Source organism: Canis lupus, chromosome 13 (genome assembly GCF_048164855.1).
Source record: "Canis lupus baileyi chromosome 13, mCanLup2.hap1, whole genome shotgun sequence".
NCBI lineage: Eukaryota > Metazoa > Chordata > Mammalia > Carnivora > Canidae > Canis > Canis lupus.
The window spans coordinates 54,801,230-54,828,871 of record NC_132850.1 but is presented as its reverse complement, the minus strand read 5'-3'; the positions used below and the strand labels follow the sequence as shown (position 1 = coordinate 54,828,871).

General features: G+C 35.8%; 1 long non-coding RNA gene across 1 annotated transcript; it reads right to left on the bottom strand.

The window, feature by feature from the left end:
* Positions 1–233: 233 nt before the first annotated feature.
* On the bottom strand, positions 234–10,311 carry LOC140602250 (uncharacterized). The gene is made up of 3 exons (XR_012005223.1): positions 9,543–10,311; positions 4,923–5,005; positions 234–630 (listed from the first exon to the last, which is right to left on the bottom strand). It is a non-coding gene; the product is annotated as an uncharacterized lncRNA (long non-coding RNA).
* Between the last annotated feature and the right edge of the window lie 17,331 nt (positions 10,312–27,642).

Below are 27,642 nucleotides of genomic sequence, written 5' to 3'. Positions count from 1 at the left end.
TATAACCTTACAGATAGATAGCGACAAAAGTCTCCATCAACATAGCAAGAGGACACTGGGAATCAGAGAGAGAGAAAGAGAAAGAGAGAGAGAAAGAGAGATGCTCATATCAATGGCTTTTTATGTAAGGAGGAAACGTCTTTGTTCCTATTCTCAGAGAACCATGCACCCAGTATAGCTTAGTTAAGAAGACAAAAACAAAAACACCTGAAAGTGGGCATGATTGGTAGATAGTATTCAAGGTGCTTTCAGGAAAGCCAGGTGAAATCTTAAGACTTTTTTTTTTTTTTTAATTGACTGAATAATTTTCGTCTTTAGAAGCTGGAGGGGTAATTCGGTTTGGCACTCCCGGCCTAGGGAGCCTAATGGCCCTGGTTTTCCCCACACTCTCCCAGTGTGAGCCCTGGAAGTCCTACATCCTGGGAAACTCCTCAGTCCTGGATAAAGCAGGGCAGCTGGTCATTTTTCCAGAATATCTGCACATTGACCTCAAATGGCAAATGTAAGGTACCCAGCTGCAGTTCAATAAAGGGCTCCAGGCAGGCACTTGGGTTTCCTCTTTTCACTATTTACTTGATGGATGACCTTGAGCACTTAATTTTATCTCTCTGAGACGTTCAGCTTCATCATCTGTAAAAGGGAGATAATACTTAACCTAGTAAGTTTAAGTAATAATGAAATAATGTATATGAAGTAGTACGCACGTACAAGGTTTGAAATAAATGGTCTTTTCATTTTCTACTTAAGCTATAGCTAAAAAATAAAAGATATTCTCAAAATCAGGCTTAATAGTAAAGCTGTTTGAAACCATATTATATCAATACATCCTCTCTCAAGTAAATACATAGGGAATAAAATTACATGAAATTGGCCTTCTCTTCCAATCATCCGGCGTAAACAGAAAGCATACCACAAATAGGATGAGTGGCTAGACCCAATATAGTTAAGTAATGCTGATGCCAAGTGCTGACACTTCACATCACTGGAGGGACTGTTCCTTTTACTGAGGATTTCATGTTTAAAACATAAGAACAAAATAAAGATATATCACAGCCATACCACAGTGATTCATGCCAGATATTTTGCTCCTCTATTTTCTTTTTATTGGGTGATAGAGGAGAGGGAAATAGTGCAGGACAATATAAAGCAGCCTACAGTACCTCCATTCTGCTCTTTTAACTGGGATGAAAAATCTGAATACACAGATTTAAGAGGCATAGTGTCGCTTTCTCTGAGAAATGCATATTAATGATTACCAGCTGGAAACGGAGAAAGGGAGCGTTCATATTTTGCCTGAGAGTCAAAAAGACTAATCTACAGTATGGCATTAAAAGTGACTCTACCTTTTTTATTAAGCCAGTTATTCCCTGGGAACACTTTTGTAATGATCACCTATTTCCATAGGGATTGAATATTAACTAAATCTTGTGAGCTCTCGGCTCATTTTTGTCTTCACAAATATCTTTGAATAAAAACAGAATAGCTTTTGTTTGTACCAATATGACAAGTTTGAAGCCACAGATGCTATGCTTTTTTTCACTTTTGTCTGGAGAGTTTTGGCTGATTCCTAATGCGACAAAAATCATTACAGTCACTCAATACATGGGTGAAAGGGGTGGAATGACTCTTTATGCCAAAAGGGAACTCAATGGTAAAAATACAGAATTGTTTAGGTATAATATTATGACTTTGGACTTTTGAAATGGATATAAACTGCAAAATTCCAACAATAATTAGGTTTCGCAACAACCTTTCTTGACTATTTTTAACGAGTCCTATCTACATCTTCTCCTGTAAGGGAAACTGGAGGAGGTTCCACCCATCTCCTTCTTGGAGAAAAGTTATCAATTGAGCCAATAACAGTTTGGTTATCCATTCAACATCTTGTGTGGGAACTGCACTGCTATGGAGAATGTTACTGTTTTTTGTGTCTTGATTTGGCTATTTTTTCATCCTAAGAAAACTCTATACAAAAATTATGATCTTGTGCCTGCCAATACAGAGCTTATCACATAGTCCAGAAGGAGTATTACAAGTTAGCTCCGAGATATTACCAGTAAGTATATTACAAGAGCTACGATAGTATCATCCCATTATATGACCTTGAGAATACAGTATTTATTTATTATTTACATTTTCACTAAATTTTAACATTAGCCATATCCATGATTGTGACCATCAGCAGTTACTGTATGTTTTGTTCTTTTTGTTACTTGAATTTCACATTAAACTTAAATAACTGTGGTGCTTTGCTGTGAATAGGAGATAGTCCATAGCTCCTTTGTTTTCCTTTTCTTTGGGGGAGGCTTATTTTTTTATTTAAGTTCAATTAATTAACATAAAATGTATTGCTAGTTTCAGAGGTAGAATTTAGCGATTCGTCAATCTTATATAATACCCAGTGCTCATTACATCTCATGCCCTCCTTAATGTCCACCTCCCAGTGAACCCGTCCCCCTAGTCCATAACTTCTTCAAACTTTACATCATCCCGGCAAGGTTAACACACCTCTCCCCTGAATTTTCACCATTAACAAAAATGTACTGCTATACCTACTCAAAAGATGAAAAACAAATTGTCTCTTTCCATATATCCAAAGATTAACATGCTAATGTGTTGCGGATTTAACAAAAGATCTACTCCCTTTGAGTTGCAATGGTTAAATGGCATAAAAGATACAAGGTTGGTGTAATGAAAAATAGAATACACGTGCATACATTTTTCACAGTAGAAAACAAACTCCGAAAGACATGATTCAGCTATTTTTTTCTAAAGAACATTGAATCAGAGCAAGTAAGTTCTGTGGAGAGAAGAATTGCTAATCTCCTGCAGTGTTTCACAGTGGGAACATGAGTCGAACCAGGAGTGGAGCAATCCTTAGTCACGCAAGGTATTTGGGACAGTAGAGGACATCAGCATGCTGACTCCACTCATCTTATGTGAACAGTGCCTTCCAGACGCTGTTGCAGAATAATCGGTTTCCTCCCCATCTGCACACACATATATCCAAACAGTCTTAGGGAACCACTGTAATCTTATTCAATACTCCATCAGGGCACTTGAAAATGTCCTTCCAAACACTCAGAGTTTGAGCTCTAATTTTAATTATGCTAATGCATTTTGCTGAATATATTTTGCCATCTGTGTCTTTTCTCTGCAGTCAATAAATCTGTACTTTATTCACATAGATTTAAATTAAAAAAAATAAATCCTATAAAATGCTTTATAAATATATTTCTAGACATAAACTCTGTATCTCATCATCCAAATGAAGCTCCGATATGGGTAATCCATGACATAGCAATTATAAGGGGCTGCTGATGAATGAAATAAAAACTTCCCTCCTTCTAAAGCAGTACCACTACTTATGTATGGTTCTTCTCTCCCTGTAGGGCTGGAAATTTCTGACCTCCTGCTAGAGTCAAATCTGTTTCATGACTGTCAGCTATGAGTCATTCTTTTCTAGAATTAGGGGCAAGACGGTATTTAGAGATCACCTGTTTCAGATTCTTCATAAACAAATGGAAATAGTAAGAGAGGCAAAGAAATTAAAGCAGTAAATAATCTCCTTGGGGGAAGAAAATGAGATTTGATGATAATAACAGAGTACAATGACCAGAGGAGTGATTAGAGAAAAAGATTGGAAGTGAGTGGGAATTCCATCAGACCTTGTAGTTCTCATGACCCAAACCTAACTTGAGGCTACTTAGGAGCCATACATAGCTCATGGCTTCAAGAATCACCCCTTCAGAGAGGGGTTTTCAGTTACTATAGAAAAAGACGATATTACTCAAAGTTTTGCCAGAATATTATCCAGAAAAGAACCAACTAGCTACTGTGAGGTCAGTGGAGGAAGGTCTTATTTCAAATGCAAAGTTCTGGGCCTCAGACTCTGGAGCACTGATTAAAGGCTCAATTTTGAACAGGCATCCTGGGTAACTCTCACATACACTAAATGCTGAGACTCACTGGATTGTGATTTTTTGGTTTTGGGCTTTTTTGTTTGTTTTAGAATATTGGATTCTTTTTTTAAAAGATTTTATTTATTCATGAGAGACAGAGAGAGAGAGAGAGAGAGAGAGAGAGAAGCAGAGACACAGGTAAAGGGAGAAGCAGGCTCTGTGCAGGGAGCCCGGTATGCGACTTGATCCCGGGACTCCAGGATCACATGCTGAGCCAAAAGCAAATGCTCAACCACTGAGCCACCCAGGCATCCCTATAACTTGTCATGAATTATGATTTTTATTTTTTTTAATTCCATAATCTGCATCATAATAATTAGCAGTAAAATGTATTATGCTTGTTTTTGTTTGTAGAGATTGTTTTCTAGTTTACTGCTAGTTGTGAGAGGAAAGAAGCCTAGAGAAACAGAACAAAGGATAAACGTTTTGGAAAAGGAATGATCTGAATCTCAAAAAACCTGTGAAGGAGTGTGAGATGGCTTGGTTAGTGCCCAGGTCCAAGAGGTGGGTCTGGAGATTTTCTCTGAGGAACTTAAGACATAACTTTAATGACCTTGTATTATGTACTTTCTTTAAGAACTGAGTCTCAGTCAGTTAATGAGTAAGAAAATTTGGAAAAATAATATCAGAACTGAGCAGCATGGTGAATTAATATTGAAAAGCATTGTGAACTTGGAAAAACAGGTAAAACTCCCTAAATTTCAAGCACCATTTATAAAATTAGAGGGGTTGAATGAGGTGATCTGTAGTTTCCTTGGTTACATGACTTGTTGCCTATGGGAGTTTAAAGCATCATTTCTGTCTTCCATTCCAGAGGACTCTCAAGAAGGACATGTTCTATCATGAAAGAAAATATGGAATCCACAAAGATCCATAGTCAGCCAACAAGGGAGCAGAGTTTACAGTTGCTTTCTCCTTTTGGATCTTTCTCTCTTTTTTATTTTGCTTGTTTCTTCTCACCTTCTTCTTCACATCAGTGTAGCTGGTTTGGTAGACCAGAGTCTAGAGATGGCCTTTCATTAAGGAGGCTGTTTGGGATGCATCTGAGGAAAAGGAACAATGAGGCTCAGGTCAGCTTCATAACTGGCATCATACCATCATTTAAGTCATAAGCTAAAATGTCCTTGATATTGTACACATGGCTCCACTCACTAGCCCACAATAAGAAAACAAGATTAAGATTTGGATATAATGCCCTTAGCTAGTGATTAAAAAGCATTATTTTCCCTTGAGTCTCCCCCATACACATACCTTTAGGAACCTCTTTAGAAAGGGAAAGCTTACGGTACTTGATTGATTGGGATGTGATTTTCATTTCTCACCTGTCTCATTAAGTTAAAAGAGGGAGAGAGAGAGAATGAGCAAAGGGAGAGGCAGACAGAGACAGAGAAGCAGACTCCCCACAGAGCAAGGAGCTTAATCCCAGGACCCCGAGATCATGACCTGAGCCTTATAAATAATAATTTTGTTTCTATTGTCTGTTAATGTCATTCCCAATGCATCAAACAACATGATGCAGAAGATAGCCCATGATATTATGCTTGATCAGAAAATTGTTATTTCAGTTTTACAAACAGACAGAAAGAGTGCCACACTCATACTCTAAAATCAGCTGGAAATCATGAATGGCATGCTGTGAGCATTTTGTGCAGTGGAAATTTCACTCAGGTGCTAATTCCATATGCTTTTCTTTAGAGAATTTTAGACTTAATTATAGTGATTTCGTAGGTCATAACAGAACTTTCAGTAAGCAAATTAATTTGTCCTTTTCAAAAGGTTTAACGTAAGCAGTAAATAAATCAAATTATCTTAAAGCACTAAAACATATTACATTTTAAATAGCATTGTAGTCAGACTTAGAATAAAAGTACACAACTATATAAAATATATTTCTGCATATTTAAGGAAAAAACTGAGCAGCACACACTAAAAAGTCTACTCCAATCTAGAGAGCTTAAAAATTACAGAAGTCCTTTAATTAAATGAGCCAGGGCAATGGAGTCTGTCATCAAATCTACGTCTCACTAATAGGTATCTTCAGAACAATAACAACAACAACTCTGAGTCAAATATCTGTTTTTATCAAGAATTATATTAGGTCTGTGACCTGAGACAAGTTTTGCCAAAGAATCAGAAAATACAATTGAACCACCCAAGGCCTTTCTATGCTACCTTCTTCACTGTATTCCTGAGCGCTTTAGTGTTGATATGACACAATGCCAAGAAGAAGAAAGCGAAAGTTTGTTTTGATTTAAAAGAACAAAACTTAACTGTCTAAACACATTTCCATACTGCTTTATAGACATAACACCTGAGGACGGGATAATAATCAATTGTCAGAATGGGAAAGAGAGTGACAGAGTGACACATAATTAACTCCAACTACTACTCATGTGAAATGAGCACTTACTATAAAAATCAATTTGAAGCCACAATTAAAAAGCCAATATTCACACTGAAGCTAGCACTTAGGGAGCTACAGAATAAAGCTAATAACTGGAATAATTATCATTAATGTGTTTCTATTCATTCTTCACTTTTCCAAATACATAGCTATGCAATGGTTTTGAAATTAGTGTTTAATTTATGAAAATTCAACTTACAAAAGCCTTTCCTACATAATTTTCAGCACTAAGGTGTTACCTTATGGTTGTACCTGTAAAAATGGAAATGACTATTACATGCAACCACCATACATCCCAGCAATCATACTCTTGGGCATTTATCCCAGAGCAATTAAGACACTTTTACACAAAAACAAAGGTTCATAACAGTTTTCTTCATATCTCAAAGTGGTTAGAGCTCATATGTCATTTGATGGGCAAAGTGTTAAAAACAAAAACAAAAATTGGAGTACATTCCAACCACAAAAGATTATGTATTATATGATTGCCTTTATACAATGTTCTCAAAATGACAAAATTATAGAAATGGAGCACAGATTAATAATTTCTAGGGGCTAAGGATGAAAGTGAGGAGAGCAGGAAGGAAGTGCATGTAGCTATAGGACAGCTGGAGAATCCCTGTCGTGATGTATCTTTACTGCATCAATTTCAATTTCCTGGTTGGGATAATGTGCTATCATTTTACCAAGTGCTACCATTGGGGAAACTGGGTAAAGAGTACATTAGATCTCTCTGTTATTTCTAACAATTACATGTGAATCTATATTTCGAAATTTTTAAAAAGTTAGTTTTAAAAGTTTTGATTAAAACCCTAAAAATTAAACTTAGAGAAAATATCTTAAATGAATTTCCAAGGAATTGGAAAAATGTCACATATAATTTTAAATTAAGAGCATAGAGAGTGTCATCATTGAATCATATGCGTTCAACTTTCAGATGAACAGTATATAGAATTATTACAAGCTTAATGAGTGTTAATGCTAGTTGAGTTTCTGGGCCATGGCTCTTGGACCAGAACAAAAGAGAAAATTGCTCTAATTACTAAGTATTACTAAATATTTTTCCAATGGAAGCAAAATCAGGCCAAATAGTAATTTTCTAAATATCTCACTAGTGCATGGAAACTTTTCTAAAATTATTATCACCGGAAGGTATGTTTAATACTGCTACATTGGCTGTGCCACTATATCAATAATTCTGTTTAGTGGGTGACGTTGCAAGCTTGAGCCTAAATTGGGAAGTCCCTTTTACCAACAAAAGTATTTAAAAATTCCTCTTTTTGCCACTGTGAGATAGACACCATTTGGGCACAATGTAAGCTGACAGCTGAGAATGAAATAGAGCTCAATGGAGACCACAATACAGTTCTTAGACCCCAAAGACTCATTTTAAGTTTCAGGTCCTTACATTAGGGAAAAATTAATTCTGCGGGAAGGGGCACACAGCCCAGAAATGATCAGAAGAAGCAAAATTTCTGAGCCAAGTCACTGGAGCAGATGCAGAAGCAGAGACTGAACTGTAAGAACCTTGATCTAAGGAAGAGCTCTTCCAGCACATGCCAGCACAGGGAAAACTTGATCATATAGGTAAAGAACAGGAGCAAAACTTTCCAGTAGCCCTGGCTGACAATTTCTTAATGAAGAGAAATAAAAATCTTGTGTCAGAACTCCCAATATATCACTTGTTCTTATATATAAATTATGCTTGTATTACTCATACAATTTACATAACTAAGTAGAATATATTTTATTTCTAAAATTAAATTTCTTGGGACTCAAAAAATCTTTAAAAAAAAAAATTTTAATAGAGACTCCATGCCCAGTGTGGCTCGAATACAGAGCTCAAACTCATGACCCTGAAATCAAGACCTGAACTGAGATCAAAGGTCAAGAGTTCAACCGTTTGAGCACCCAGAGACCCCTCAATGAGTCTCTTGTCATGTTCACAAGATGCTAAGATAAAAAATAATACACAATCCAGATATTGTTTGCGGATAATTGGAGCATGGGTTATCAAACAATAACTGTAGTTAAGATTCTGAAAACACAAAACAAATTGAGTAATATGCCTTAAAGAAAGTTCCTTTCATAGCACTAATTGACAACTGTTTATTCCACAGTGTATACCATTAAGGTAAGAAAATATATTAATAAAAAAGTGAGCTTGTTTTTAAGTAAAAATATCCACATCTCTCAGAAGGAATATGTATATATTCCTTAATATTGCATAATTATAGGTAATATATAATATCACATACATAAATGTATGTACATATAATTATATATAATTGTAAGAATATAACAATATTATTATATTTTTATTAAAGGTATCCAATAACCTTTGGGGAACCAAACCAAGGTTCCAACATATTTAATGACTTTCCATCAATGCTTTGTCATTTAGACTTTGTAAGTCCAAAATGAAACACTATCACATGTATCAAACCATTCACATTCTGATGACATGGACACATGTATTTTCTGACATTCTTTTGGACTAGATTGATAGATAAATTGCAAGTAAGGAAATATGTAACTATTGAGACAACCACATCCAAAGGATACTAAGTTATATTTCAGCATGAACTAACCAAGCGTCTACACAACACAATTCAGAGATGTAGAATGATAAACTACACATTTCCAGATCCATCTTCTGAAAAGGCACATTGATGCTGAATTTGACTTCAGAACACTACATTTACAGATTCCAGAAAAGGAGTGGGAATGGAGGGAAAAAGAAAAAAGAAAAGAAGAAAAGAAAAGAAAAGAAAAGAAAAGAAAAGAAAAGAAAAGAAAAGAAAAGAGAAAGAAAGAAGAAAGAAAGAAAGAAAGAAAGAAAGAAAGAAAGAAAGAAAGAAAGAAAGAAAGAAAGAAAAAGACTAAAAATTGAAATAAAATGCTAAAAATGTCAAGAACTTTAATGGTAACCTAAATAAATCACAGTAGTATTAACTGACCAGCAAAATAGTGTGTGTAACCTTAGACTAGAGTAATGGAAAAAAACTCCAACACAAAGATAAAATTAGCCTCAGATTTTTATTTAATTTTTTTAAGCCTCAGATTTCTAAGCATACTATATTCCTCCCCTGTCAGAAGCTTTATGGAGTTTTGATTTTAAGAGGAAATGGAAAAACTGAAGAACAGTAAAAAAAAATTGAAGGCTCTAAACGTACCTTATGGATCATGATGAAAGGAACCAGGGTGCTGGCCTAGAGATGAGATGATGTCAGGGAGGAGAGTTTTAGATCTTCCAACATATGGATGTTTCTCCTGTACAGTGAGGACTGGTTGGTGATGAAGCGGGTTCAGCATCATCTGAAAACACAGTCAGTGCTTCCCAAATAATAAATAGGTTTGGTTTGGGAGGTAAATTCTTAATTACTGTATGTTCAAGAAAATACTAACCAATCATATCATGAATATGTTATACAGCATATTCAAGCACTAGATGAATAGCTTTATTACAAAAGGGTAAGGCATCTAAGAGTTTTTAATAAGCTCTATGTATGTGTCTGGTAATTATCACTTCAAGGAACCGGATATGCGTATATCTACTTCTTGCATATTGTTTGTCTCCATAAGATTGTAAGATCCTTTAGGATAGGGGCCTTGCCATTCCTACTCATCACTTTACTGCCGTGCCTGGGAAATAGCAGGTATTCGGTGAACACTGTTGAATAAATGTTGGCATTCCTTTCAACTGTCAAACATCCCTGTGGGGTAGACACGGCCATCCTCAGCTCACAATGGTGAAAATTAGATCCACTAAGCTATAATAACTTGATCAATTTGCCCAAATAGAACTAGCTCTGATTCCAAAACCCAGGCTTGTCTCTACATTTGAAATGTTTAGGAAGGAAAAAAAGCAAACGAAAAAAACAATAGGTAAATAACCGGTCTGTTGCTGTGTAGACTGCTCCGCTCTACTTCCCTGTGTCACTTGTTGCCATGGTTTCTTTTGTTAGCTCACCAGCCAACGGTGGTTTAACTATTGATCTAACTACTAAGCTAAAATTAGGTAACATTTTCAAATAAATTAGAGCTTAGAATGTGATCTATTTATACCTTCGGTTATATTTCTTAACTGCTTTCAATTTCAACATACAAAAAAGAGAATAAGAATGAGATTCTACTTCGAAGTGCATATGTCGTGTTAGCAAACTTCGGTCTTATTAACCCCGCATGCAATGCAGTCCTGAGTAAATAGTCACGCCTGTGCTTTTAGATTTACCTTATGTAAAACATTTGATACAGTACCATAGTTTTGTCTTTAATTTAAAAAAAAAAGGTGATGCCAAGGCATGTTTTTTTATTGTTTTCATTATTCAATACAGAACTTCAATCCAGTGGTTCAGAACCTTCAGATCAAATAGCATAATATAAAACATTATAAAATAATACAGTATATGAGGAAAGAACATATATTTTGTATATCTATATTCTTGCAAATGTCATTTCCTAACCTAAAATCACAATGATAATTTAACATCATAGTGCATTAAATCTAGAAGAAAACATAAAATTATGAGCTTTATCATTCTGCAACTGTGGAAAGTTCGGACCCAGAGAGTTTCAGTGATCTGCGTTGCAGAGCTAGTTAGTGGCAGATGGGGGAAAAAGAACAAGTCTCTTAGCTTCTGTTCTGTTGTTTTTTCTACCAAAACATCCTGTTTCTTATCATCTAGTGATAAGCCCAATTCACTAAAAAAAGAACTAGAAAAAGTTCTATAGAACTAGAAAAAGAACTATATTAATTCTTCTAAAAAATGCAACCCAAGTGAAACAAGACATTTGGAAATAAACTTTTTTAACTTAAACCAACAAAATACACCAACAGAAATAAAAGCGAAATTCTAGTAACTATAAGGTAAATATTTATATTTGATACATTTTGTATATTTAGTTGGCTTCTATAGTTGATATATATTTTGAAAGGTGGTTTTTCTGTTAGTGAAAAATATCTCACGTGTTGGCTTGAGTAGAATCTCTCACCCATACACACACATACATATACCCTAGCACATGTGACAAAAGAAGTGCAAAGCAGAGCTATTATTAATATTTTAATGACAAGTGGGAGCACAGAGGTCTTTGATCTTTGCATGCCATCCACATGACAGACTGGTATTTAATGTAGTTCAGGAAAATAAAGCAAATCAAAGTAAAACATTTTTAATTAGTGGTTTAACTATGTGATTAATGATGCCTTTTTAAAGAAAATGCCTGTACCAGTAAATGAAAAACTCATTATTTCTAAAAGCTGGTTTCTTCTACTTAATGACCTCTTCTAATAGGCAGATAAATTGAACTGCAACGTATGAAACTTATTAGCCTGAACATTTTCACAGGGAACAAAATTGAATGTTGTGTTGCAGGTTGTTGATCAACTAATCTGAAAGTAATGAAACAAACAACATTATACAAAGGCTTCTATTAAAATGGCATGCAACTAGCTTTTAAACAACCACACAACAGAGTTGAATCTTATTGGCACAACGGAATAATCTGTACTAAAATGAAAAGCACTCCCAAAAAGAGTAAATTAGACCTTGAAAACACATCTCTGTTTGTGTTAATATGCTTTGTTTATTTGGAAAGAAATTTCAACCTGATTTGGAATGTCCAGAAAATAAAATTTATCCCGTGAAAAGAAGTTGAAAAAGTCTTTAAATATCTGGTTAGAAATACTGCCAGTACACAGAATTCAAAAGCAGTCACTAAAACAGTGACTTTATCAGTAGAATATTATACCAAAGACTTGGCCTCTAGGGCCAGCTGAACTTTGTGTGACTCCACTTTGGCAATTTCACAGATGAATGTCTTTGAATGTAGCCTGAACCTCACTGAACCTCAGTGGACTCATCTGCAAATTGGAGATAATAATATCACCTATTTGAAATGGTTAGAGTGAAGTGTGAGATGATGTGTATAAAGCATTTAGCACGTATTAGTTGTAGATACTATTTTTATTGATCGTAAGTCTTGTTATAATATCTGCCAATAAAAGGTAGTCAATATCTTCACCAATTAATTGTGATTACTAGTATGTAAAGGATTCCCGAAGCAAAGATGATATATCTACCTTTTTGAAAACTTAATCAATTTCCCTTATGCTCTTTGTATAATTAAATTCTCAAAATAAAACACAAATATGACTGTTGTCTTCAGATTTCCCTGAGATAATCAAATATCATCCATGACTATAGAATTGGTGAGGACTGATTTAACACACCTTAACCTGGGATCCCTGGGTGACTCAGTGGTTTAGTGCCTGCCTTGGGCCCAGGGTGTGATCTCAAGTGTCCTGGGATTGAGTCCCACATCTGGTTCCCTGCTTGGACCCTGCTTCTCCCTCTGCCTGTGTCTCTGCCTCTCTCTCTGTGTGTCTCTCATGAATGAATAAATAAATAAAATCTTAAATAAAAAAACATACTTTACCTTGATGTTTCTTTTTAATGATTTTATTCAATCATTCATTCATGAGAGACACAGAGAGAGAGAGGCAGAGACACTGGCAGAGGGAAAAGCAGACTCTCCGCAGGGAGCCTGATGTGGGACTCGATCCCAGGATCCCAGGATCACACCCTGAGTGGAAGGCAGATGATCAACCACTGAACCACCCAGGCATCCTTTAACTTGATTTTTTGGGGGGGAAGGTGTATGCTTATTGAGAGTGTAAGATTATTTATTTATTGAATATAGTTTAATACACTAGCAAACTCTTCATTGGAACTAGTTATACTCAGTCTGAAAACGGTGGAAAGCACTCACTGCCTTTCTCCCCATCTGCCAAAGTCATACTTATTCTTCAATGAATCAAATTATATTTATTTTTCGAAAAAGATTGATGCCAAAGCCCAAATGAAATGCTATTGTTCTTTTCTCTCTAGTACAACAGTGAGTTTCTTATATTTCTATTTGGCTATGCTTTCATTCTCTCTCTCTCTCTCTCTCTCTCTCTCTCTCTCTCTCTCTTTTTTTGACTTTTTATCTATTAATTCATGAGAGACACAGAGAGGCAGAGACACAGGCAGGGGGAGAAGCAGGCTCCCTGTGGGGAGCCTAATGTGGGACTCGATCCCAGGACCCCAGGATCATGACCTGAGCTGAAGGCAGACAGCTGCCTCATTCTTTCATTCTATTCCTATTATAATTGCCTTACTTGTGTAGACTATAGACTGTGAGCTGAAATAGCTTCTGAGTGTATTTAAAACCTTCAGAGGTAATAAGGACAGACATGACCTAGATCATACCTACTTTTCTAGTCTTCCCTGAACTGTTGTCTCCACTGCTCATGGTTCAGTTCACCACCACCCACCTATACTACAGTCTGTCCGGATGGCTCTATTCCTGGTTCTTCATGTGTCTGTTCTCACCCTTCCGGTTTCAGTTCAAAAGCTGACCCTCAAGAGGGGCTCTCTCTGGCCACACTTTCAAAGTCTCCAAGCCACCATCATCTCTCACCTGAACCATAACAGTAGCTGTGTAACTGGTAACCCAGTTGCCATTCTGGACTTGCATCCCCACTATTAAATCAGTCAGAGTGATCATTTAACAAATAAGTCAAAGGGAGATGGTGGCAGCTTCATAGTTTTTGAAGACGCCTAATCCTTCCACAAAAACAGAAGAGAAAAAAAAGGAGGAAGAGAAAATGAGCAAAAGGATGAACAAATGAGCAAACAAACAAAACAATAAATTCTACAGATAGACGGACTACATCTGGAAGAAAGGAATAACAAGGCATCTCCCAAGAACTCCAGTATGCAAATGGATGGCACCAACTTACCAAAAGCAAAAAGACCCAGTTGATTGTCAGCAATTAGGTGGAAGGAATGGGGAAGGCAAATAAACTTCTAACAGTTCTAAGACCCAAGGAAAAACAATAACAAACAGGTAGTAATCCTCATAATTGAGAAGTCTCCATCTGATGTGGAAAGTTCAGGGAGCTAATCTGAAAACCGTAGTCACATCTGCTACTAAGCTTCACATACAGGCAGATAAAAGGGAAATCCACAAAGTTTAGAGCAATCTGGGCCCAGTATAAACCAAAAAAAAAAAAAAAAAAAAGGAGAAGAGAGGGACTGACTGGTAAGTTAAAAGCACTAAGAAATGAGTTGGAAAATAAAAAAAAAAAAAAAGGAACAAAAAAATACATATATCTAAAATCTGGTTCTTTGAAGAAAAAAAAAAGAGGAGCAAAACGTGTAAACCTAAAAATGATGAGAAAAGTAACCATAGAATTATAGAAATGTATAATTAAAAGATACTACTTTTTATTAGATTAAGTAAACAATTTGAAAAGTATAAAACAAAGTGTATCAGTATCTAGAAAAAATAATTTTAATACATTTATAACACATTGACATTGTTATGCACACCCTATGTCCTTTATTCTATTACAATTACACACACACCTACACACATACACACACACCTACACATGACGGTGCAATCTTCAGGGCAGAAATGATCTGTCCTAACATTTCTGTGATGCATTTTTCATCAGGTAGAGAAATGAAGTAATAGTTTCTGGAGTTGTAAAATACATTTTTCATCTTCTGAAAAGGAGAAAATTATTTTCTGTTGAAACCTCAAGCATTAAGGGTCTCAAATTCTTTAAGCTCCTTTTGTCATTGCCACATAGTAGATAGAGTGCTCATATCTTGTAGAAAAAATGCAGCCACAAAAGGGAGCACAGAGGCACAGAAGGCTGTGTGGGAGATAGTGAGAGAATGCTCTAGTATCACACAACCCTAGTTAGTATTTTATAAGCAAAAGAGAGCAAAGCAAATGACCCTCAGTAATCAAGAAATAAAGACACCGTATTAAAGAATTGACATTGAATAAGAATGCATCATCACATATCAAACTCTATGGTATAAAAGTCCTGAAACAAAAGATAATTTGGTTGAAGTGAGACAGAAGAAGGTAGAAACAATGGTCAAGGGTCAGAGGCTGATGTCAGAATGCCTTAATGTCTATATTTATGTCTATAAATGTCTTAATTTACCATGTGGGACTATGTATGTCATTTTCATGCCATAGACTATATAGGTCCGGTCATTATTAACAAATTCCACATATCAGTTCTTACAGATGTTTTCTTGAGGAAGCTCATTTCCCTCTATGCCATGTGTTACAGACACTTGGATATTGAACACTTATCCAGCCACGAGTCTGGGCTGCCCCGACCCTTAACTATTGGAATATAACTGACCAAGAACTTCACCTGCTGCCCTCTGAAATGTGTCACCGTGTTTGCTTGCACCAGTGCCATGCTCCCCACAGCCAGGTCCCCACCAACGACTGAGCACAACAGGGATGCCAAGCCAGCCTGTTCCTCAGAGAAACACCTTCCTTGATGCCAACGGCCTTGTTAACCCTATTCTCATACTACACAGAAGCATGGACAACTTCCACCTAACTTTCCTTCCTTCTCTCCTTTGCTCAGGACTAGCCTTGCCTGGTGGGCTGACCACTCTCCCAGCAATATCCAGTGCTGGATAAATATCTTTATCTCTCACCCGAATGCAGTTTATCTTCATAAGCATCTTTATCCACATAGATTATGAATTTTCTGCATACAATCTAAAGAAAGAATAACTGGAAGGAACACCCCAGGCTTTGTATATAGTATCCTCATGATTAGTTGTTTCTGGAAGAGGAAGTATCCAAATAAGTGTTGAATGAATGAACTGTACTTGAAGCCAGACATTTTAAGCACAAAATTATAATATCTGCATGACATTTTAAAAGTGCAAATTAATTTTAAAAGTATATCAACTTTTAAAATTACACATTTTAAAAGTTACACACTACACATCTGAAGTGGAAATGGGCATGACCTGAGGTATCATTAGTAAGATTTTTTTTTCTGTCATAAAATATATCTAATAATAAAATTTACCATATTAACCATTTTTATATGTACATTCACGTTGTTGTGCGACCATCACTGCTCTTCAACTCCAAACAATTTTCATGATCCCAAATTGAAACTCTGTACATTAAACGATAACTCCCTATACCCCCCTCCTCTGGCCCATGGTAGCCACTATTCTGTTTCCTATCTCTATAAATTTAATTTTCCTATCTCTAGTCTAGGAACCTCCTGTAAGAGGAATCATGCAATATTTGTCCTTTTGTCTGGCTTATTTCACTTAGTATGCTTTTAAGCATACCATAGCATGTACCAGAACTTCCTACCTTGTTAAGACTGGGTAATATTCATTTATGTGACTAGATACATTTTGTTTTCCCATTCATTCATCAAAGGACGATTTGAGTTATTTCCACTTGTTGACTGTTATGAATAATGTTGTTATGAAATATGGCTATACAAATATCTGCCCAAGTCCCTGTTTTCCATTATTTTGAATAGGTACCGAGATAGAAGTGGACTTATTGGATCATATAAAAATTTTATGTCTAACTTTTTTGAGGAAACACCATACCATTTTTCACAGTGACTGTACCATTTTACACTCTTGCCAGCAATGAACAGGGTCACAATTTCTCCATATCCTCATCATCACTTATTTTCTGTTTTTGTTTTATTTTTTAATTTTTTTTTTATTCAGTAAAAATCTACCCCCAACATGGTGCAAAAACTCTCAACCATAAAATCAAGAGTCGAATGTTGTACTGACTGGGCCAGCCCAAGCCCTTGTTTTTGTTTGTTTGTTTGTTTGTTTGCTTTGTTTTGTTTTGTTTTAATAGCTATTCTGATGGATGTGAAGTGGTAACTCAATGTGGTTCAATTTGCATTTCCCTAATGATTAGTGTTGGTATGCATATTTTAATGTGCTTACTGGCTATTTGTATATCTTCTTTGGAGAAACATCTATTTAATCATTTTGTCCATTTTTTCACTAGATTGTTTTGTTATTGCCAATTTGTAGGAGTCCGTTATGTATGCTAGATGCTAACCCTTTGTCAGATATATGATGTAGCAATATTTTTTTCCCATTCTGTGGGTTGCCTTTTCACTCTGTCAACTGTATCCTTTCATGCACAAAAGTTTTCCATTTTAATAAAGTTCAATTTATCTTATTTTTCTTTGTTTGCCTGTGCTTTTTTTTTTTAAGATTTATTTATTTGAAAGAGAGGGAGTGGATGTGGCGGGGAGGGGCAGAGGGAGAGGGAGAGAAAGAATCTCAAGCAGACTCCCCTCTGAGTGCAGAGCCCAATTCAGGGCTCCATTCCAGAAGCCAGAGATCATGACCTGGGCTGAAATCAAGACTCAGATACTCAATGGACTGAGCCACCCACCTGGGCACCCCTTGCCAGTGCTTCTGATGTCATACACAAGAAACCATTACCAAATCCTTTGGCATGAAGCTTTTCCCTTATCTTTTCTGATAAGTTTTATAGCTCTTATGTTTACCTTTGATGCATCTTGAGTTTGTTTTTGTGTATTGTGTAAGACAAGACCCCAACTTCATTCCTTTGCGCTTGGATACACAGTTTGTCCAGCACTGTTGGTTGGAAAGACTTGCTCTTCCCCATTGAATGATCTTGACACCCTTGTCAAGAATCTATTGAGGGATAGACAAGGGTTCATTTCTAGGCTTTCTCTTCAGTTCCATTTGTCTATCTTTATGTTAATACACTGTTTTGATGACTATAATTTTATACTAAGCTTTGAAATCAGGAAATGTGTGACTTCCAAATTTTTTCTACTTTTATGAAGGTTATTTTGGCTCTTCAAAGTCCCGAGAGATTCTGTATGAATTTTAAGATGAATCTTTCTGTTTCTGCTAAAAACAAAAACAAAGCAAAACACACCATTGGGATTTTAATAGGGATTGCATTGAATTTGTAGATCCCTTTGTCAATTTAAAAATATGAAGTCTTCCAATCTATAAACACAGAATGTCTTTCTGCTTATATATGTTTTCTTTAATTTCTTGCAGCAATGTTTTGGAGTTTTCAGTGAATAAATTTTTTGCCTTCTTGGTTAGCGTTTTCCTAAGTATTTTATTCTTTCTGATGGTATTGTAAAACATGGAATTATTTTTCTTAGCATTGTTTTTTAATTGTTAATTGTTAGTGAACAAAAACACAACTGATTTTTGCGTGTTGACATTGTATCATGCAACTTTGCTCACTTCATTTATCAGTTCTAATATTTTGTGTGTGTGTGTGTGTGTGTGTGTGTGTGTAAGGTTTAGTGTTTTCTACATATAAGACCATGTCCCCTGTGAATGGAGATCATTATATTTCTTCTTTTTCAATTTGGATGTCTTACTCCTTTACCCTGTCTATTTGACCTGGCTAGGACTTCCAGTTCTGTGTTGAATAGAAGTGATGAACATCCTTGTCTTGTCATTGATCTTAAAGGAAAGTTTTCCCCCATCTTTCACCATTGAATATGGTATTGGTTGTAGGTTTTTCATATATGAGTTTTATTATGCTAGGGTAGTTTCTTTCTATTCCTAGTTTGTTGAATGTTTTTAACATGAGTTGTGTCAAATACTCCTTCTGTATCAACTGAGATGATCATGTGGTTTTTCATCATTGTATTAATGTGGCTTATTATATTGATTTTCATATGTTGACCATCTTTAAATTCCAGGAATAAGTCTTTCTTAGTCATGGCATATAATCTTTTACATATGCTGCTGAATTCATTTTGTGGTATTTTGTTGAAGATTTTTGCATTAATATTCATAAGAGATACTGGCCTGCACTTTCCTTGTAGTGCCTTTTGCTGGCTATGATAATGCTGGAATCATAGAATGAGTAAGGAGGTTCTCTCTCTCCTCATGAGTTTTGTGGAAGAGTTTGAAAAGAAATAACCTTACTTCTTATTTAAATGTTTGATAAAATTCACCATGAAGCCATCTTGTCCCTTAAGACTTTGCAGTACAAACAGAAACCTGGCAAGTCACTGGTACTAAACTCAACTATGGGATTTGCTCAAACAAAACATAGATAATTTGTTCACTTTAATTTGGTGCTATATGGCAAAGCCTCCCATTCTATGTAATAAAGTTAAGGTCAGTTGGTGAATTGAAAAATATTGTTTAGTGAGCCAATTCAATGACTTATTCTCAACATTAGCTTTGGAAGCCTAATTAAGAGCATGCTTAAGCTCAGTGCACTTATGTTTTCCAATCCTTAGGAATTGACTGAAGTGAAATAAGAGATAAAGCCATCTTTTCTCTGATAAAAATAAAGTTTATTTTTACCTACTTGAAACTCTGTTTCTAAGAGGTGGAACAGAATGATGTAATTAACTTTCTTTTTTATGCAGATCAGGGCATTATAGCATTAGTTTCTCTACTTTTCCAGCTATTAGGTAACACAGATGAAGTAATATTAATTTATGGCTCTGAAGTTCTGGTTCAGTCCCAGAGAATGTACTTCTCCATAGTGGTTTGGTCATACTCACATTTTTATAGGCTATTTGGGGTCTCTACGTGTTCTAATAGAACAGCAAAATGATGTCCTGCAGTATGTCTATAAATCTCTAAGTTCCAGAGATTGAATTAACCATGAGGAAAATATAGATTCTAGTGTAAATAAAATGAATTTTCTAAATTCATAAAGAATAAGCATTACAGAAATGAATTAAAATTAATTTGCCTAAGATGGGCAATAAATTTTTATAAATGTCTATTTTCAAACATATCAATAACATTATTCTAGAAACACTCAAAATTAATGTCTCTATTACAGCCACAAAATTAAATATATTTCACTCAGCTCTTATCAAATTTAAAGAGTACTGAAGCTAAGTTTTAAAGACTTCTTAAAACTAAATAAATAACCAATACATTTTGATTAAAAATCTTTGTCGTATTCAATCTATGAGCTCAGAAATACTTTTCAAACAACACACATATTTTTAAATAAATAACACTTGCAAAGTCCCTTTACACACTTTGCAAAGATAGCAGAGTAGATAATTAGTGTTTAGGATTGGAGGACAAAAATGACTTAACCATTTGTTGTGTGTTTTGTATTTGCATTTATAAACTTACAGTTGTCTACCTCTTTTCATGGTGTAGCTATTCACTGAGACAGGTCAATGTGGATATGAGTCTATTCCACATTTTTCAGGCTACTTAGTATTCCCGGCCATGGCTACCTAAATGCCACTTGAGTTCCTCAGTCAATGAAGCAGCAACAAAAGCATGCACCCATTTATTCAAAAAGTCCCTAGACACATGCTCCCAGATTAGATCCTCTGAACTTGAGGCATCCTGGAGCTTCACACAAGTTCTGAAAACCTGGTTTAAATATTTTCACTATATACATAAATAAATAAATAAATAAATAAATAAATAAATAAATAAATATTTTCACAACAGAGATGCACTTAATGGTTATTTCGTGATCTCAACTTTTATGGTAATTGCCATCTGTGACTGGAGATAAAATTGATTGACTAAAAGAAAGTAGCTAGAGAGCTTCTCTAAAACTGTCAATCAAAAGTGATAAAACACATAAATGAAGATAATGATGCGCCCTTTGAAACAAAATTTACTAAATGGTCAAACACTGTTTCATTCATTTGTTGAAATTTAATTCATTTTTATTTAGACCACAATTATATTTTCAGATTGTACGAGTGAATCATATTTTTCGATCCCTTGAAAATGAATTTAAAATTGCAACTGACATAATTAGAAATGTATTTAATCTGCAAGACAGTTATCAACTATTAAGTGACTGCACATCGGACAGATGTCTTGGCTGTTCATTACAGTACCTTGGCTTATTAGGTTCCCTAAGATTCCTTTTAAAAGAGTAAAAAGGAGTTAGAAAGTTTATACAGGAATACCAAATTACATAATATTACATTGGAATTGGAAAATATTAAGATATTTACAAGAATAGTGTGGGGGTTTTGTCCATATTTAGGCAATAGCATCATCATAACTTAGTATTAGAGGAAACGTTTAGACACTCTGATTATTTCAAGTTGGGTTTTGCAGGAAACAGACCAAGATGAGATGGATGCACAAGACCTTTCTTAGGAAGCAGCCTTGAAATCGACACTTGTGGAAGAAGAAGAGAAGCAGGTATAGCCAGAGCTAGGCGTTGAGCTGAAATGCAGTGCAGAAGGCCACAATCAACCCCAAGTGGAGTTTGGGGCTAGGAAGGGTCTTCAGTGAATCGATGCTTTGATCAGTCATTGCATTCAGGACCTCCCTGGAAGGAGGTAAGACCGGTGACAAGCAAATTAATTACCTTCAGCTGAAGCACTGTGCAGAGGGCAGCCACTGTCAGACTGTACCCCCATCTGCTGGGGGAATAAATAAGCCCCCACCCTCGAGGGGAGAAATGCTTGAGAAGCAGGTGATTTGGTTAATTACTGTGAACTTCTGTCTGACATAGCTAAATGATCCAATGCAGTGACCAGCCGTAGACCTCATCTCTCTTAACCTTTTAGGTTGTGACTGTGAGAGTTTGTTGAGTCTGGTGTAGCTTGTGTTCTCAGAGTTCACTTTCCAGAACAGTGCTATTGTTATCTGCTGTTATATGTGTCTGAGCTGTCCATGCACGCCCAGGTCCCTCTCATCTTGCTACTGCAGCATGCACCCCCTGCCCCCGCCCCACAGATTGCCTGCATGTGCTTGCTGAATAACTTTCTCCAAAACCCTTAAAGACCACCCTGTCTCCTTACCATGCTGTGTAGCAATGCCAGGAGATTAACACGGCCCACTTTCTCAGCCCTCCATCCTCAACCCGCAGCTGTCTTGGGTTACAAATGTCACAGCTATCTCCCCCAGCCCCCCCGGTGGCCCATGCTTTATGCCATTACCCAGAGTTTGCCATAGGGAATAGCCCAGGTCAGCTAGGATGGGAGCCCACTTGATTACACTGGCTGCCTTTCCTAGTTCAATTCTCCATCATCCTCCTGTTGTGTCTTGCGCCTCCCCAAAGAACTACTTTTGCTCCTGTCCTTTGCCTCACGTTCTTCTGGGGAAGCCCAGGCTAAGATCATATCTTTTCACTCAATGGCTTTATGAAACAGCATAAAATCAATCAAATGGATCTTAGAATCAAACTATACTGCTGGGATCCAGATATTAAATTCTCTACATATTTGCTCTAAGATTTTGAGCATATCAGCCAAACTCTCTGGGACCTGATTCCATACCCAGAGTTGGGTAAAAGTGAATTTAAGGGCACACTCCCCTAAACTGCCAAGTCGGCCTCAGTTGTGCAAGGGGATTGGCAAACTGCAGAGTCGGAGGGGATGGTCCCTGCGAAACTGCCCTTATTTCTTGGTGCCAGCTGGGAGATTGAGGGTTCCTAGGACCATTCTCATTCCAGTGCTCCTGGCTACAAATTTAGGGGTCCTCACAACTACCTTCAGAACTGATAGTTTGCCAGAAGTCACAGAACTCCGAAAAGTGATGTATACTTACTATTTATATGCTTACTGTTATATATACTTACTTTTACAATTTTATTATGGCTGAAGGATACAAAGTAAAATCAGCCAAAAGAAGAGACACACAGTGGAACCTGGGAATATTCTAAATATGAAGCTTCCTTATCCTCAGAGACATCCACAGAGCATCTCCAACCTGAAAGCTCACCAGCACTCAGTGTTCAGTTTTTATTAGGGTTTCATTATGTAGTCATGGTTGATTGAATCATTGACCATGTCATTGAATTCAATCTCCAGCTCCTCTCTTCCAAAAGGTTGAACTGATGTCACTTGGCCCAAAGCCCCAACCCTCTGGTCACATGGTTAGTCTATCTTGAATGGATTACTCCCATCCTGAATCGCTCATTAGCATAAACTATCAGGTGTGGTTTCAGAGGCCCACCATAAATAACGAGAACGTGCCAATCACTAGGGAAATTCCAAGAGCTTAGAGGCTACTTCTTAGTAACTAGGGACAAAGGGCAGACTTCTTTTTGGGCTGAAGCCAGACTTTTTTATTACGCATTTCCCAATTTATAAAATGAGTCTCATAACAGTCTCTGTTTTTCAAGGATTAGATGAGAATTTCATGCAAATTACTTATATAGCTCATGATAAACTCATGAAAGTGTTTTTTTTTTTAATCATTTTGATTATGTTTTCTTTTCCTGCCAGTCTTAATTCATTTGCTCCTTTGACAATTGTGTGTAAGGACTTTCGTAGTTCAGGCTTCAGAATAAAGGGCTGGTAGTGCACGTATTTGCAAAGAGAGTGTGAAGAGAGCTGTAGAGCAATCTAGGAGTCACTCTGAAGACCTGGCAAAGTTGAGCGTTAGCTGTTTTTCCCAAAGACAAATTAAGTGTGAAAATGAAATATGAAATAGTAATTTATGGTACTGAGTGAATCTGTTCTGTGCATATAACCATCCAAAACAAAACTGGGAAAAGCACGGGGTAATATTTCAAAAAGAGATTGCTAGTTTCACACATAGAGAAGATGAAATTATTTTCTATTTTCATTTTTTCAAGTTATGGGGAAGAACATAGATTTTTCATTTGTGTGTTTGATTTCTTATACTACATTAAAACATGAAAATAATGAGTAATATGTCCAGCTACGTTTGATCACAAAGTACATTTAGACTATATATCTGAGAAAAATAGCTACTTATCTAATGTGCCAACTTATCAAATGTGCAATACTTGTGCTATGAGAAAATAAATGAAGAGTAAAAGAAATAGATGAAGGCTATTAATTTCACAGATGAAACTAGTCCAACAAGTTCTCATTAACCTCTCTACTAAAATGCCCTGTGAAACCAATTTGTATCCTGCCAGACTGCATGTTTAATATTCTTTTTATAATTTTAATTTGTTCTCTATCTTCTCTCCACAGACCTTGATATTAAAATTAGAAACTATACATCATGATTATAATCTTAATCTTTAACTTTATTTGGCTGTTGCTTACCTTTTCTAAAGTGTAGAGTGATGTATAATGAATGAACAGAAAATGTATTTTCATTTTTATTTTTTTTTATTATTTAATTTATTTATTCACGCCCTGGGCCAAAGGCAGGCGCTAAACCCCTGAGCCACCCAGGGATCCCCTGCCTTTGACTTCAGAGCATGATCCTAGAGTCCCAGGATCGAGTCCCACATCAGGCTTCCTGCGTGGAGCCTGCTTCTCCCTCTGCCTGTGTCTCTGCCTCTCTGTCTCTATGTATATCATGAATAAATAAAAAATCTTAAAAAAAAAAATGAAGTCAAAGGCAGACACTCAACTGCTGAGCTACCCAGGTCTCCCAAAAATGTACTTTTAAAATTTCCATTTGTTTTGTATATAATTGTTATATCTAATAATGTTCCCAGTGATTTTAAATGATGAATCTTTCATTATTGTATCACACAATAAAATGTGTTAAAATGTTTTATTTCATGACTGCACATTATCAATGAATACAAGAAAACCATTAATTTTAGATGCAATCATGTCAGTGTCAACCCACATAGTCAGTCAGAGTCTGACTCAGAAATGATTCAAACACATGAATTTGCAAAGTCCTCTTCATTATGTTTTCATAAATGTATATTCATTAATCTGACATTTTTTTCACCTAGCTGTTAGTCCAACTTTTGTCCTTGGGTTGAAAAAGCTTATGCTACAAAACTGAAGTCCATCATGCTTTTTAGAATTTCCAAGACTTGCTTTACAATCTCATTTTAGCAAGTTCTTTGGGTGTGGAGAGTGGCATGAGTTATGTGTGGGAATAAAAATCCAGTATGATCCTTAGATTGGTCAATTTCCCTTGCATCTCTGCCAAGTTTAGTTTCATGTATTTTAAGAGACCTTAGAATTTTTCATTTCTATACTAAACTATACTAGACTTCAGATAACACAGGTGCTTGAAAAATTTAACTCTGATTTGGTAATCTATTTTTTAGTTTTGTTTACATTTCCTTTGACTCCAAGATATTGTTTTATATGCTCGATGTTTGTTTAAATATGTCCTCTTGTTTACTACTTTGCTTGCTCATTATTGTTTCTTGCATATTAGATGTTTTAATGAGGATTAATTTGGGAGTAGAGAAACCTGGAATATACTTTTTACTGAAAGGTTATTTGAAGCAAATGTCCTAGTTTTGGTTGACATGAAAACGTCATCGTTAGTTTGCTCTCATGTCTAAAAGATTTTTTGTTGATTATACAAGTCTGTGTTCATGGCTATTTTTTCTGAGTTTTAAAGTATTATGCCATCACTTTCTGGTTGCTACTAAAAATTAGCTGACAGTCCAATTGGTAATCCTTTTATTGTAATCAGTCCATTCCTTTTCAGAACTCTGTGTCTTTGGACACAGTTTCATTAGAATATGTCTGTGCCCAATTATCAGGATAGGCTAGGTCAGTGGTCCTCAACCTATTCAATCTAGTGACATTTGGGGCTGGATAATTCTTTGCTGTGGAAGATGTCTTTTATCTTGGAGGATGTGTAGTGGCAATCCCTGGCCTCTACCCAATAGACGCTAGTAGCACCACCACCACTACCCTCCCTGAATTGTGCATATGAAAAATGTATCCAAATATTGACAAATACCCTAGAAGAACTAATGTTCAGCTAGTTGAAACTGCATTAATTAAGAAAAAAATTTTGAAATGTATCAGTATTTACGGCAACAAATGTTTACATCTCAGTGATGGTGCATATCCATTGCAAGTGGACTATGTCTTAGTCCCTATCTCCGTTTGTCTGGGATCCAGGCTGACAGACAAGCCTTTATTAGGGCATTTTCAGGAATCATGGCAGAAAAGGAGAAAGACTTGACAAAACATATTCTCTTTCTTAAAGCTTCAGCTTTAAAGAGACCTATGTCACTTCTACTTCCATTTCCTTAACGACAGCAAGTGATATTGCCAAACTCAATAGAATTGGGTGGGAACGTTGTTTTCCTGCTTAGGAAAGAGCAGAAAATATTCGAGAATAATAATACAGTCTCATGCAACGTCGATATGCTTTTATTTGTTTGATTTCTTGGATCCGCAGATTATAATCTTTTCTCACACCTAACATACTCCCAGTATATCTTCAAATGTTTTCTCTTTCTACTATTCTTTATTTCTGGAATTCTACTTAGAAGGAGGCTAGACTTTCTGAAACCTCTTGTAACAAATTCTTTTATTTTTTTTTTTTAATTTTTTTTTTTTAATTTTTATTTATTTATGATAGTCACAGAGAGAGAAAGAGAGAGAGGCAGAGACATAGGCAGAGGGAGAAGCAGGCTCCATGCACCGGGAGCCTGATGTGGGATTCGATCCCGGGTCTCCAGGATCGCGCCCTAGGCCAAAGGCAGGCGCCAAACCGCTGCGCCACCCAGGGATCCCAAATTCTTTTATTTTTATATATGTTTACTCTGTGACTGCATTATAAATAATATCATTAAATATATCTTTGAGTTCCTTCGCCTCCTCTCTGAATGTGCTTAGGATCCCATTCTTTTATTGATTATGCTTAAATTTTTAATGTGTGTATTTGACTTGATAAAGGTGCACATTAATCAATATTTTTGTCTTCCTCCTAAATAACACAGGAGACTTAGAATGCTTTAGTCTGTCTTCCATTGTAACTTTATTTTTCTTTTTTTTTTCCATTGTAACTTTTGCCATATGTTAGTTCCCCTTTGTATTCAAAGCCCCCAATTTTTTTATAATCATTAAATTGTTATTATATTTCACATATTACCAACTTCTTTTTTTGCCACTATAGCTCTTTTCTGGGTTTAGTTTCTTTCTTAATAAATTTCATTCTTTTATGTTTCTTTCAGCAAAATTATATATTGTCACCCTTGTATTAAATATCTTTACTTTACCCTCACTATTGAAGGATACTGTAGGTTGATAGTTTTTTTCTCTCAGTGTATTTTTTCCTGCACTCAATTTTTGCTAATGTGACACTTGCTGTCAAATTATAATTCCTGTGATTTATTGTTTATAATTTGTGATTTATCATGGCTCATTTTAATATTTTTATTGTCCTCTTTGTTGTTCTGCAGTTTTTCTGTAATATATCTGTGTCTTCTTATTGATCAGCACTTAAATCGTTTCTACAGTCTGAAGGATTGTTTATCAGTCTGAAAAAAAAATCACAAATTTTGCTTTTCTATTTTCATTTGTCTCTTCTTTGTTACCCCCATTAGATAAATGTTGTCTTTATCCTAGTCTACCTTTGACATCTCAATCTCTTTGTATTTTAAATCTGTTTTGGTGTTTTGGCTTTGCTTTTTTTCATGCTCAACCAACTGGAAGGAAAGACAGATTCTTACAGAGTACATAGGACATTTTAGAAGATATTCTAAATGAGTGCAAATAAATGCAGCACAAACTAACCA